Source organism: Mus musculus, chromosome 5, assembly GCF_000001635.26.
Source record: "Mus musculus strain C57BL/6J chromosome 5, GRCm38.p6 C57BL/6J".
NCBI lineage: Eukaryota > Metazoa > Chordata > Mammalia > Rodentia > Muridae > Mus > Mus musculus.
Genome location: NC_000071.6, coordinates 126,378,836 through 126,394,080, shown reverse-complemented (window position 1 = coordinate 126,394,080; position 15,245 = coordinate 126,378,836). Strand labels below are relative to the sequence as shown.

Below are 15,245 nucleotides of genomic sequence, written 5' to 3'. Positions count from 1 at the left end.
ATTTCAAATGTTATCCCCTTTCCTAGTTTCCCCTCTGAAAATCCCTGATCCCTTCCCCCCTCCCGCTGCTCATCAACTCACCCACTCCTGCTTCCTGGTCCTGGCAGTCCCCTATACTAGGTCATAGAACCTTCACAGAACCAAGGGCCTCTCCTCCCATTGATAACCGACTAGGCCATCCTCTGGTACATATGAGTCCCACCATGTGTTTTCTTTGATTGGTGGTTTAGTCCCAGGGAGCTCTGGGGTTACTGGTTAGTTCATATTGTTGTTCCTTCTATGGGGCTGCAAACCCCTTCAGCTCCCCAGGTACTTTCTCTAACTCCTTCATTGGGGACCCTGTGCTCTGTCCAGTGAATGGCTGTGAGCATCCACTTCTGTATTTGTCAGGCACTGGCAGAGCCTCTCAGGAGATAGAGATATCAGGGTCCTGTCAGCAAGCTCTTGTTGACATCCACAATAGTGTCTGGGTTTGGTGGTTGTCTATGGGATGGATCCTCAGGTGAGGCAGTCTCTGGATGGTCATTCCTTCAGTCTCTGATTCACACTTTGTTTTTGTAACTCCTTCCATGGGTATTTTATTCAAACGCTGTTTTCATTTATTTATCTACTTTAGTTAGGGAAGTCAATTTATATTTTAACACTGTTCACGACTATGTAAACTTTGCACGTGTAGGGGCTGAGGTGATGGCTTAGTCAGTAGAGTGTTTCCCAGGCAAGCTTGAAGATCCAAGGTCAGATCCCAGCACCCACAGAAAGATCTGGCATTGTTATGTATCTATAATCCCAGCACCTGGAAGGCAGAAACAGGTAGATCCTTGGAGTTCACCAGCCTACCAGAATTGGGAGTCTCTGAGCTTAGGGAGGTACCCAGCTCCAAAAATAAAGCGAGACAGACTGAGGATAACATTGGTCATCTACTTGTGGCCTCCACATGCATGTGCACTGAAGAACACACATGTGAACACATCACATAAAAAGTTTTCTAAGTTGCACTTATATGCCTAGTACCATGTGGTGTCTGTTTCAGAATACGCATGTTCCCATCTAACGCTCAAAGAAGAGCAAACATGTCCCTTCAAAATTTCATCATTTCTTTGTGGAAAAAAAAAACCTGAAAATAGTTTCATCTGGGGCTTTAAGAATTGCAGTATCCAAGCTGTGGTGGTGCATGGCTTTAGTTCCAGCACTTGGGAGGCAGAGGAAGGTAGATCTCTGAGTTCCAGGCCAGCCTGGTCTACAGCAAGTCAGGAATTCCATGACATTTAGGGCTACACAAGGAAAATCTGACTCAGAATAAAAAAGAAGTACAGAGCACAATTAGCCAGCATTTCTAGTCCCCCTTCTGGGCACTGGCTGACTCATCAATATGCCACTGTCCAGCTGTATCTCAGGATCCTTGACCAACATCTCCCCAGCTTTCTAATAAACACTTACTTGTCCCAAGTCTTACTTGTCTCTAATAAACACTTCTAAGAAGTCCTTTGAGGTAATTTTTTTTTTTTTGCTTCAGTTTATTTTATACAGATACACTCATGTGCTCCACATGCATGCAGTGCCCTAGGAGGCCAGAAGAGGGCACCAAATACCCTGGGACTGGAGTTACAGCTGGTTGTGAATTGCCACGTGGGTGCTGAGAACTGAATACTGCAAGATGGCTGTGAGGGAAGCCAATGCTCTTATCCTCTGTACTATCTCCCTTGAAATCTAATGAACAGTCTAAATAATAAAACTTTGCTATCACTGTCAACATATTAAGATGTCTGATGTGAACTTAAATAAAAGGTTTTGGAAATGGGTTCCATGTGTTTAACTACAATGTGGAAATAAGAGTTAAGAATAACTATGGATGTACTGTACCCATGTGCACAAAAGCTGTGTCTCAGGTAATGAAGATTCATCTGCACTCAGTCAACTGAGAAGATCCCAGCTTTGTCCTTGTGATATGAATTTACAAAGTCCAACCTCCAACCACTGATACAGGATCTGAACTAGATGAACCTGTGACATGTGGCTGGAAGGCTCCCAGAACTCAGCACTGAGTAAAGAAACTGAGGAACAGAAACTGTGGTGTGAATTTAAGATACAAAGGGACACTAGTCATTACCATATCTATTCCTAAAATATTACCCAAGGACTTGGATCAATCACATGAGAGGGGGACACCATACTGGGGAATTTATTAGAGACAAGAGATTAGCATAAAGGTGATTGAGATTATGGTAGAGGCAATGACCATATAAGAAGGAGTCAGACATGGATCTGTGATATATATGTGCATCAACTTGAGGTTAGAGATCTCCTTTTGGCTACACAGTTTCCCCAAAGGAAAACTCAAGAAAGTTATACTCAAATTCACACACAATCCCCTCCTCGACATTCACAAGGAACTTTGCAGAAAAGCCTTGCTGTTGCAGGTGTGAAAAGATGTCATACCAGAGACTCTCAGGATATTGCCGCTCACAGAAGACAGCATTTCAGGGTAGTTCTGCATCTATATAAGTGCTTTCGTGAGTTCTCGCTGTCATTACTATTCCATAATTGTGAGCAACGTTATGGGAGCCTTTGCTTCCAGATGTGTGACTGAAGATTACATTCTGTTTACACAACTTTGCTGCCTTCTCCCATTTAAAGTGCCAAGTTTAGAAGAAAGGGTCAGCTCTCTGCACATTAGCTAAAGCAATTAATTCTTCAGGGCTTGCTTCCCTTGTGTGTCAAAGGGTTAAGGAATGCTAAGGCTGGATAAGGTTGGATTCCTGTGAGAGGCTCTTTTATTTTGAGGTTCTGACATGTCCGAGTTTTCTACCTGTCAAGTTGCAACTCAGTAAATAGAGAGGTTAAGCTTCTCAGACCTCTGGAGTGGGTAAATACTAATGGTCAATCCAAATGGACACCTGTGCCCATATGATGGAACATCCCTGGATGAAAATGCTCACCACAGTTTGGGAGGTGCAGTGATTGCTGTCTAGAAAAATATGTAGGCTAAGCTTCTGGACTACAGGGAATATCCTACAGCCTGCACACAGTCCCAATATACAGTGGTGCAATTGGAACTCTTTAAGATGGTGGAAAAAACAGTAAAGATGTGGCACAAGCCATATTTCAAATGTTTATGGTAGTTTGCACTACTGTCTGTGAGCCAATGCTCTCTCAAGATTCAAACCCTCAGCTCTGGGCCAGACACACAATCCTAAAGAGGAACAGTCCAGTGGGGTGTGTTGTCTTTGGAAGATGCAAGTGTTCAATATATCACATGTGTACACAGCTTCTGCTTTGTTGCTTGCCTCTGCATTTGAAGCAGAGGTCAATAATGACAGGAATTCTCAGTGATGTTGGTATTCTCAAACACATGCTGTCTCTCCTTCTGTCTCTGCTGCTGTTTGGAGACAGAGTCTAAAGAGACCAGTGGGCCTGGAAACACATGTTCATGCAGTGTGTGTGTGTGTGTGTGTGTGTGTGTGTGTGTGTGTGTTTGTGTGTGTGTGAGACTGTTTGTCTGAAGAGATCCACCTGCCCTAAAAGAGAAGTTGATCCATACATGAGCAATCTGGTTAGAAATATTTTGAATAGGAAATTTCCCAGCTCCTCTCTTCCTCCATGGTGCTAGCTCCATGTTAAATTCTTGATTGAGAAAAATAAAGGAGGGACTGGAAAGACAGCTCAACAGTTAATAGCATTGGGTCTCTCTTGCAGACAACCAGAGTTCATACCCAGATTTCACAGGATGGCTTACAACCACCTCTAATTCCAATTCTAGTGGACCTGACACCTCCTTCTGGCCTCTGTAGGTAGTGCACACACATGGTGCTTATTCACAAAACACACACACACACACACACACACACACACACACACACACACACATACACACAGAGAGAGTGGCCATGCACACAAGTGAATAAACACATATAATAAAAATAAATAATATTTTAAAAAAAAGAGCAACTTGCTCATTAAATGTATTACCTGCTGGGGTGTAGAGTCTCACAATGCATTAACCAGAGTTTAATGGCAATTGTTATTATTGCTACTATCTGACTAATTAGTTGCAAAAATCATTTTATTTTACAAAGTATACTGGATGACTTAATAACAAAAGAAAAGTTGATGCATTCTGATCATCAAATGAAATGATGTTGATATGCCACAGGCCAGGTTTAGTAAAGTGGCCTAAATAGTTCTTTAAGAAAATAGTTCAAATAAAATTTACAAAGAACCAATAGTTTAAAAAAATTAATATCCCTGTGGAGAAACAGAGCATCTGAGATTATTCAGCTAACTGAATAATTGTGATCATAAGGGCAGCTCACAGAATACCTCATTGGATTAGAATGAAACCACTCTTCTAATTCCAAATGATATCATTGGATTCATGCTATAAATTAAATATTCCTGTGTGTTTGTTTCTATTAAAAATGCAAGGAGAGTGCTCGCTTCGGCAGCATATATACTAAAATTGGAACGATACAGAGAAGATTAGCATGGCCCCTGCGCAAGGATGACATGCAAATTCGTGAAGTGTTCCATATTTTTTTCAACCCAAAGTTATCAAAAAAGACAAGGAGGGACACTTCATACTCATCAAAGGTAAAATCCTCCAAGAGGAACTCTCAATTCTGAATATCTATGCTCCAAATGCAAGGGCAGCCACATTCATTAAAGACACTTTAGTAAAGCTCAAAGCACACATTGCACCTCACACAATAATAGTGGGAGACTTCAACACACCACTTTCATCAAAGGACATATCGTGGAAATAGAAACTAAACAGGGACACAGTGAAACTAACAGAAGTTATGGAACAAATGGACTTATTAGATATCTACAGAACATTTTATCCTAAAACAAAAGGATATATCTTCTTCTCAGCACCTCACGGGACCTTCTCCAAAATTGACCATATAATTGGTCACAAAACAGGGCTCAACATATACAAAAATATTGAAATTGTCCCATACATCCTATCAGACCACCATGGACTAAGGCTGATCTTCAATAACAACATAAATAATGGAAAGCCAACATTCACGTGGAAACTGAACAACAGTCTTCTCAATGACACCTTGGTCAAGGAAAAAATAAAGAAAGATATTAAAGACTTTTTAGAGTTTAATGAAAATGAAGCCACAACATACCCAAACCTATGGGACACAATAAAAGCATTTCTAAGAGGGAAACACATAGCTCTCAGTGCCTCCAAAAAGAAACTGGAGAGAGCACACACTAGCAGCTTGACATCACATCTAAAAGCTCTAGAAAAAAAAAGGAAGAAAATTCACACAAGAGGAGTAGACGGCAGGAAATAATCAAACTCAGGGGTGAAATCAACCAAGTGGAAACAAGAAGAACTATTCAAAGAATTAACCAAGCGAGGAGTTGGTTCTTTGAGAAAATCAACAAGATAGATAAACCCTTAGCTAGAATCACTAGAGGACACAGGGACAGCATCCTAATTAACAAAATCAGAAATGAAAAGGGAGACATAACAACAGATCCTGAAGAAATCCAAAACACCATCAGATTCTTCTATAAAAGTCTACACTCAATAAAACTGGAAAACCTGGACGAAATGGACAAATTTCTAGACAGATACCAGGTACCAAAGTTAAATCAGGATCAAGTTAACGATCTAAACAGTTCTATATCCCCTAATAAAATAGAAGCAGTCATTAATAGTCTCCCAGCCAAAAGAAGCCCAGGATCAGATGGGTTTAGTGCAGAGTTCTACCAGACCTTCAAAGAAGATCTAATTCCAGTTCTTCTATTTCCACAAAATAGAAGTAGAAGGAACTCTACCCAACTCATTCTATGGAGCCACAATTACTCTGATACCTAAACCACAGAAAGACCCAACAAAGATAGAGAACTTCAGACCAATTTCCCTTATGAATATCGATGCAAAAATCCTCAATAAAATTCTCGCTAACCGAATCCAAGAACACATTAAAGCAATCATCCATCCTGACCAAGTAGGTTTTATTTCAGGGATGCAGGGATGGTTTAATATACGGAAATCCATCAACATAATCCATTATATAAACAAACTCAAAGACAAAAACCACATGATCATCTCGTTAGATGCGGAAAAAACATTTGACAAGATCCAACACCCATTCATGATAAAAGACTTGGAAAGATCAGGAATTCAAGGCCCATACCTAAACATGATAAAAGCAATCTACAGCAAACCAGTAGCCAACATCAAAGTAAACGGTGAGAAGCTTGAAGCAATCCCACTAAAATCAGGGACTAGACAAGACTGTCCACTCTGTCCATACCTATTCAACATTGTACTTGAAGTCCTAGCCAGAGCAATTAGACAACAAAAGGAGATCAAGGGGATACAAATTGGAAAAGAGGAAGTCAAAATATCACTTTTTGCAGATGATATGATAGTATATATAAGTGACCCTAAAAATTCCACCAAGAAATCCTAAACCTGATAAACAGCTTCAGTGAAGTAGCTGGATATAAAATTAACTCAAACAAGTCAATGGCCTTTCTCTACACAAAGAATAAACAGGCTGAGAAAGAAATTAGGGAAACAACACCCTTCTCAATAGTCACAAATCATATAAAATACCTTGGCGTGACTCTAACTAAGGAAGTGAAAGATCTGTATGATAAAAACTTCAAGTCTCTGAAGAAAGAAATTAAAGAAGATCTGAGAAGATGGAAAAATCTCCCATGCTCATGGATTAGCAGGATCAACATTGTAAAAATGGCTATCTTCCCAAAAGCAATCTACAGATTCAATGCAATTCCCCATCCAACTCAATTCTTCAACGAATTAGAAAGGGCAATCTGTAAATTCATCTGGAATAACAAAAAACCTAGGATAGCAAAAACTCTTCTCAAGGATAAAAGAATCTCTGGTGGAATCACCATGCCTGACCTAAAGCTTTACTACAGAGCAATTGTGATAAAAACTGCATGGTACTGGTATAGCGACAGACAAGTAGACAAATGGAATAGAATTGAAGACCCAGAAATGAACCCACACACCTATGGTCACTTGATCTTGACAAGGGAGCTAAAACCATCCAGTGGAAAAAGACAGCATTTTCAACAAATGGTACTGTCACAACTGGTTATTATCATGTAGAAGAATGCAAATTGATCCATTCCTATCTCCTTGTACTAAGGTCAAATCTAAGTGGATCAAGGAACACAAAGGAACTTATACACTATGTACTCACTGATAAGTGGATATTAGCCCAAAACTTAGGATACCCAAGATATAAGATACAATTTGCTAAATGCATGAAACTCAAGAAGAATGAAGACCAAAGTGTGGACACTGTGCCCCTTCTTAGAATTGGGAACAAAACACTCATGCAAGGAGTTACAGAGACAAAGTTTGGAGCTGTGACGAAAAGATGGACCATCTAGAGACTGCCATATCCAGGGATCCATCCCATAACTTCCAAATGCTGATAGCATTGCATACACTAGCAAGATTTTGCTGAAAGGACCCAGATATAGCTGTCTCTTGTGAGACTATGCCGGGGCCTAGCAAACACATAAGTGGATGCTCACAGTCAGCTATTGGATGGATCACAGGGCTCCCAATGGAGGAGCCAGAGAAAGTACCCAAGGAGCTAAAGGGATCTGCAACCTTATAGGTGGAACAACAATATGAACTAACCAGTAGCCCCCAGAGCTTGTGTCTCTAGCTGCATATGTATCAAAAGATGGCCTAGTCGGCCATCACTGTAAAGAGAGGCCCATTGGACACGCAAACTTTGTATGCCTCAGTACAGGGGAAACCCAGGGACAACAAAATAGGAATGGGTGGGTAGGGAAGTTGGGGGGAGGGTATGGGGGACTTTTGGGATAGCATTGGAAATGTAATTGAGGAAAATACGTAATAAAAAAAAAGAGGAATGAAGAGGTGTCAACAAGGCTGGCCAGAGGGCAGGAGTCCTGCCTTGGGGTCTTGTCTGTGAAATCCTTGGAGAGTTTCTAGTAAATTCAAAGGCACTTTGAGTTCTGTGAAATAAAAAAAAAAATGCAAGGAGACTGAGGTTGGTTTATATTGGCAGATGTGCAAATGAAAGGCATGTGCTTCACTTGGGTAACACAGACAGAAATAGCTGCTGAGAAAAGTCATGCAGGCCAGGCAATAAGGCTGTCATCCCCAGGACTTCCAAGGCTGAGTGTCTTGTGTGAGACCTTTCCCATGGAAAAAGCAACATAGGTATGTCTCCTCACCCCAGAAAGGGAACACGTGATGGCCCAAAGTAACAATGGCAAAGAAGTCCAACTTGGTGAATTGATGGGCTTTTATTGGAGTTACATGCAGTAGTGTGGATGATGATCTGTGAACAGGAGCCAGGGTAACCCAAAAACATTTGAGTCACTGCACAGCTCACCCCAGTGTTAATGTAGGCTCTGAAATACAGCAACCCCAGAGCGCTCTTTCTCTCTCTCTCTCTCTCTCTCTCTCTCTCTCTCTCTCTCTCTCTCTCTCTCTCTCTCTCTCTCTCTCTCTCCAGCATACAAGCAGCTCCACAGGACTGAGCACCCCCTCTCTGAAGCTTGGCTGGTCAGTCTCCTTCCCAGCAGCTGTTTGATGTTTCTATAAAGACTGGGAGGAAACTTTAAGATTCCTGCTAGTTTCAGCTTTCCCAGACAAGGGAGGATGGTTTAAGCTCCTGAGTTTCATGAGCCTCCCTCTCACTCCTGGAAGGAGGGTTTCCACGAAACCGATATTCCAACACCAAGGCAGGAGAATTCTGCCTGCCAGGATTAGGGTGGGGTTTCAAGGCAAAGCTGAGTAATGTAGTCTCATCTAGAAACAAAAAGTTAAAGGGAAGACCAGAGATGTGTCTCAGCTGTCAAGTTCTAATGCAAGTGATGGCTTGGGTTCCATGCCCAGTGCCTCAAAAATTAAATGAATGAATGGATAGGTGGATAGATGGATAGATAGATAGATAGATAGATAGATAGATAGATAGATAGATAGATAGATAAACAGATGGATGGGTGGAGAGAGAGGGAGGGATATATGTTGAAAGTTACAAAATTCTATGCAGCAAAACTCCATTAAAAACATCGATCCAACCAAATATGTCTAGTAAAGATAACAAACCCTATGAGCTCTGAATCAGGATGGAAAACAAACGACCCAAGAATATAATGGCCTTAGCAACCATAAACAAGTTTAAGCATAGTCTCCTCTTCTCTGCTCAAACTAAAATTTGTGGAGGGTACACACCCAAGACATAGAAAAGAAGAACAGAGTCTTAAGTGGGACTACCACACTCTCGATGAGTGTTGACAGGCAGAACTCATGTGTTCCACAATCCTGGCCACTCGTCATATCATAACCTGGGTTTAAAAGATCCAGATATAATGATATTGAGAGACAATGCCCATTGTGAAGTTCTACTGACTAAGTTTAGATAGTTCAACTTCTGTGTTGGCTCCAGACAATAAGTAACCTCTTGCTGTCTTGGAGACTTGGAGTACAGTACTGGAATATTGAACTAGGGGTGTGGAGTGTGTGGAGAACCCACACTAACATCAGGAATGCCAGCTATCTCAAATCATTCTTCAATTCTCTCTCTCTCTCTCTCTCTCTCTCTCTCTCTCTCTCTCTCTCTCTCTCTCTCTGTGTGTGTGTGTGTGTGTGTGTGTGTGTGTGTCTCATTGAATGTCCCTTAGGCAGTAGAGGTGAAATGTATCCTATGCAGATATTTGTGAAGTAGGCTTTCAAGGTTAGGTGGCAGATATTAGTTTTAATTATCTGAGACAACTGGACTCCATCAAGATTGAAATGTCCTCATTTGCAGAATTTACCACACATTGTTCAGAGATATCATCTTAGTCTTTAGTCCATCTCATCAATATTGATGTTAAGCCGCACAATGTTCAAAACACAATCACAGCTAGTGAGTTGTAAGTGAAAAATTTGGTTCTAGTATGATGTTCATCCCCAACTACATATTCTAAGTGAGCTTGAACATGCCTCTTCCCCTTTCCAGAGCCATTAAATGTTAACTGAGAACCTAAAGTTGAACCCAAAATGTCAACCTATAAAAAGCTTAGCTGGGCAAGATGGGCAAATTCAAATTTCAGTCAGCTAGAGGCCATTATCTTTATTATTTTTTTCTAACATGCCTGTGTCATTTACAATATTGTTGCAATATTCATATTGAAATGTCACTATCAAAACATCATTATGAATTTTTAAAGAACTCTTATGTCATAGGACTACAGAGTAAAGCAGCAGGCATCATCATGAATACAGGTCTTACTCCAAGAAGGAACAATGGATACAATGTTAAATTATATATCCCAACTGGCTGGTGGCATAATGTGGTGACAATGTCCACACTCATGAGAGGATGAAGAAGCTTGAGAGGAGGGATTGTCACATGCATCATTCACTCAGGGAGTACAGCCAGTCTGTGTTGGAGAGGGTGGGGGAGTCATCACCTTGACCACTAGCTCCTTATCCTATCATTCTATACCTATAGGTGTAGAGGTCCTGGAAGTACCTGACTATGGTAAAAAGGTCCTTGAAGAACACCAGTGTGCTCCACTTGGGGGACATGGGCAGCATGGGGAAGGATAGAGTTTTGAGGGGTGGAGCTAAGAGAAGATGCCCTGTACTGAACAGAAGATGAAAAGATACAGAAGCCAAAGTCATCATATGTCACATGATGCTGCTGCCCACTGGGGGCCTCAAGAGCCTTCCCTTGCAAACAGCACAGAAGCCCATGTCAAAAAAATGCAGCTACATAAAATTGACATTTTCCAGAATGTCGCAAAAATGACTAAAGAATCAGGTATTGGAATTCTCAGTGTTTAATCTAGCATGTTTAATGTCACATTCATACAGGTGTATTCACACAGCTCTCAATGTGTCCTTGACTGGGACATTCTGTACTCTACGGTTAGTTAGTTCCACTTTGTGTTCCTCTATGGCTGGTAGATACTATAGTGAGATAACTGTCAACATCCTGAACTCCTCCTCACACATTAGAATATGTCACTTACCAACACACAGGCAGAATTGTAAAGGACTCAAAATATATGTTAATATATTTCACGGAATAATGCTGTATAATTGTGCTGTCAGCCAGCAATAGACACTGTTTCTCTCATGATGGGAGACACTTTCTGAACCACCACTATCAATGTTCTTTTTTTTTCTGCTACCATCCAGAAGGGAACATCAGGCATGTTGTGTTCGGATGAACATGGACAATGACTGCATACAGAAAGTATGGGTGACATTTGATGAATTGTTCAAGAGACTGTTTTGAATCCATCAACTCCATATGTATTTATAAGCATGGATACTAGGAAAGCCATGATTCTGTCCACCTTAAAACTGACTTAAGTGTATTCCTTCTTCTCCAGATTAGCTGTCAAGTCTGAGGAACAAGTGAACAGTCAGAGTACATCTTTCTGCCTCAATTCTATTCTCTGTTTTTGTGGATTAGGAGCAATGTGCATAAATGCTCACATATGCTGTGGCATATGTTAGAGGTCAGAGATTGTCCAAGGGAGTTTGCTATTTCTTTTAACCATGTGGGGTCCTGGGATTAAACTTAGGTCTTTAGACTTGACAACAATCAACTTTACCTAGTGTCAAAGTTTGTATATGCTTGGCCCAGGGAGTTGCACTATTAGAAGGTATGGTCCTATTCAAGTAGGTGCAACCTTTTTGGAGTAGACATGACACTGTGGGTGTGGGCTTTTAGACCCTCATCCTAGCTGCCTAGAAGCCAGTATTATGCTAGCAGCCTTCAGATGAAGATGTAGAACTCTCAGCTCCCCCTGTACCATGCCTAACTGGATGCTGCCATGTTCCTGCCTTGGTGATAATGGACTGAACTTCTGAACCTGAAAGCCAGCCCCAATTAAGTGTTGCCCTTATAAGAGTCGTCTCGGTCATGGTGTCTGTTCATAGAAGTAAAACCCTAACTAAGTCACCTAGTGAATTATTTTGCCTTCTTTGATTCTGGGTAGTCATTCTCCAGAAAAACACACACATACACACACATGAACTTGCACACGTGATCAGAGACAGAGACAGACAGAGACACAGAGACAGAGAGAGGGAGAGAAGAGGGGTAGTCAACATATCAACTAGGATGCTAAATATAGAGAGGTCCCAGCTCCTTTGCCCACTCAAGTCCATAATAGACATCTGTCACAGCCTTAAAAACTTCCACTAACCTGGTGCTGCTAACACCTGGGCCTGGTCTTCAGAATGAAATTTATCCACCATTAACTGCATAAGCCTTGCTCACAGTTCCCTCTCTGTGAAGAGGGAGAGATGGCAGAACAACATACCTCATCCCAATTTCCCCAGTTTCTTCTAGGAAGCAACACAATTCTCAGTCAATGAAAGAGGTCTATGTGATACACCGTTGGTACTCAATAAGTGTTCCTTGAGGGGTTGACTATGAAACAGAAAAGGCAGGTACAGCTGTGAGCAGGAGTGTATTTGTGGGACTGAGAAGCACAAGTCTTACATCTGTCACCTCCCCAAAGGAGGACAACATCCTCTTATCTATAGCAGCACAGCAATGAGGATATGGTTTTTGTCACTGAGTTTTGAACTGGGACTGTAGGGACAGGCCTCTCAATTTCAGCCATTGCACAGTTTTTGTAATTGCCTAGCAACAAAGTGGATCCTACTAATTAAAGATGGTAATGCGATCACCTTTCGATTTTGAACTCATGAAAGAACGTTCTCTATAGGGTCTAGCAGAAGTAGGTCAGCTGGTTTGTATTGCTTGTGGATATTTACTCCTTATCAATGGTATTTTGAGTCCACCAGTAATTATAGAGAGGTTGGCAATAGTGGAGGTACATCTGCCTTCATTCGGGAGAGTTCTGGTAAAGCTGTGGAGTGCATTCAGGCTACCGTGCTGAAAGAATGGATGGGAAGAGACATGAATTACACTCTAATGAAGGGTCAGGTGAGCCATGGAATCTTAAAGAAGAAGCACGGCATGGGATCTCGACGAGGGGCTATGATATCAATCTGCTGGATGGACTCATGCCAGTGTTTCTGGAACAAACTATGCATTTTAGAAGATGTCAAAGTGGAAATCTTTCTGTAGGTGTTAGAATAGTTATGGCCCCCACAGACTCATGTGTGTGAATGCTTGGCCCACCAAGAGGACCATTACTGAGAGGTATTGCCTTGCTGGAGTAGGTGTGGCCTTGTTGGAGGATATGTGTCACTGTGGAGCCAGGCTTTGAAGTCTTTTATGTTCAATCTATGCCCAGTGTGGTACACAGTCTCCTGCTGCATTCGGATCAATATGTAGAGCTCTCACCTCTTTCTCCCACACCATGTCTGCCTGGATGCTGCCATGTGTCTCACTATGATGATAATGAACTAAACCTCTGAATCTGTAAGCTAGCCCTAGTGAAATGTTTTCCTTTATAAGAGCTGCCTTGGTCATGGTGTCTCTTCACAGCAATAAAACCCTAAGATACTTTTCTCCTCAGAGCAGGTCCACATCTGTCACCTTGACAGAATCTAGAATAACCCAAGGGACATTTCCCTGGATATGCCTATGAGGGAGTTTCTAGGCTAGGTAAATTGAGTTGAGAAAATTCACACTAAATGTGGTTTGAGCTATACCACAGGCTGGGGTCCTGAACTAAATTAAAAAGGAGAAAGTGAGCTGAGAAGCAGTATCTACTTCTCTCTGCTTCCCCAGTATGGATGCCAAGTGACCAGCTGTCTCATGCTCCTGCCACCATGCCTTCCCTCCATGATGGACTTTGTACCCTCAAACTGAGAGCCACAATAAAACCTCCATTACTGAAGTAACTTCTGTCAGATATTTTGTCATAGCAGTGAGAGAAGTAGTAACTATTACAACATCTACATGTTGAATCCAGAGACTTCACAACTTTTGGATGAAAGGCTATAGGACACATCCCAGCAATGGAAACAGAAGCCACATTTATGGTAGCTTTAGCATCATATGCAGAATACTCTCCTACTAGTCTGTTTGGAGCATCTTAATTCTCACAATTAGTGTTAACGTCTCACTTATCCTTTGGCTTTAGAGGTAAGAGGCAAGTATCCCATGATGCTAACTAACTTGTCTAAGCTCTAATTACTAATAATAATCAAAAATGAATTTTAATGCAGAACTCAAAAACCACACAATACTCCTAGACACTATGACTCCCAATGTTGTTCTGCCTTCCCAGGGTCCTTGAAAATACAAAGCAATACAACATTATTGTGCTTCCAGTGAGATTTCTTGACTGTATTAAATAATTTTGCCACACCACAACCCACATGTGATAAGCATAGGTCTGACTACATTTCCCAAAACTGTTGGAAATTGTTATGATACTGGCCAGCATGTGGAATATTTTGTTGATCAGAAAAAAATAAGAAGAGGAAGGGGGAGGGGAAGGGGGAGGGGGAGTGGGAGGGGGAGGGGAGAGGAGGAGGAGGGGGAGGAGGAGGAGGGGGAAGAGGTGGAGGAGGAGGAAGAGGAGGAGGAGGAGGAGGAGGGGGAGGAGGAGGAGGAGGAGGAGGGGGAGGAGGAGGAGGAGGGGGAGGAGGAGGAGGAGGAGGAGGAGGGAAGGACTGCTCAGGGCAAAGTAAAATTAAGTTGAATGGTAATGTTAGAATCTTCTCCAACAGAGAAGGGACCCCAGAGCAGGGAGAGTATGGCTCTAATGGGTTTGGGGTTTTCTTTTGGTTTACAGTATCCCACCCATTAATTCCCCATAACTCTCATTTCCCACTGATCTGAAAATGTCTAGGAACTCCTTCTAGAACAGAGTTGGGACTCTATCTCTGTAACTATACATGATCTGGAGTAAGAGTTGACACCACAACCCCCTCTGCTCTTTGTTGTGGAGTGGATACATGAAAGACCCTCTAAATGATAGGTAAAATGGACTTCATGCCTGAGGGAAAAGCAGAAATTTACTATTGGGACAAAAACCCACAAAGAAATAAGAATCATTGCCAGTTGCTAAGGGCAAAAATTCATTATAAAAACAACATCAAACTCTAATTGTTTATGTTCTTCGTTCTTTCATGATAGAGACCTACAGCCTTATTTACAACTTTAGTCTTTTTCTACATTAAGTTTATCAGCAAGTTCATGTGTATTTCTACCCAGCCCTGGTTCTATCTGGCCCAAAGTTCACATTGCAATGTGACTATAAATATAGAAGAAATAGTCATTTCATCAGATGTTTTTATTAGTATACTTGACAATTTCATACAGTGCACT

General features: G+C 41.5%; 1 non-coding gene across 1 annotated transcript; it reads left to right on the top strand.

The window, feature by feature from the left end:
* Positions 1 to 4,426: 4,426 nt before the first annotated feature.
* Gm23151 lies at positions 4,427 to 4,533 on the top strand. Its single transcript, XR_003956137.1, has one exon. It is a non-coding gene; the product is annotated as a U6 spliceosomal RNA (small nuclear RNA).
* The last annotated feature ends 10,712 nt before the right edge of the window (positions 4,534 to 15,245 follow it).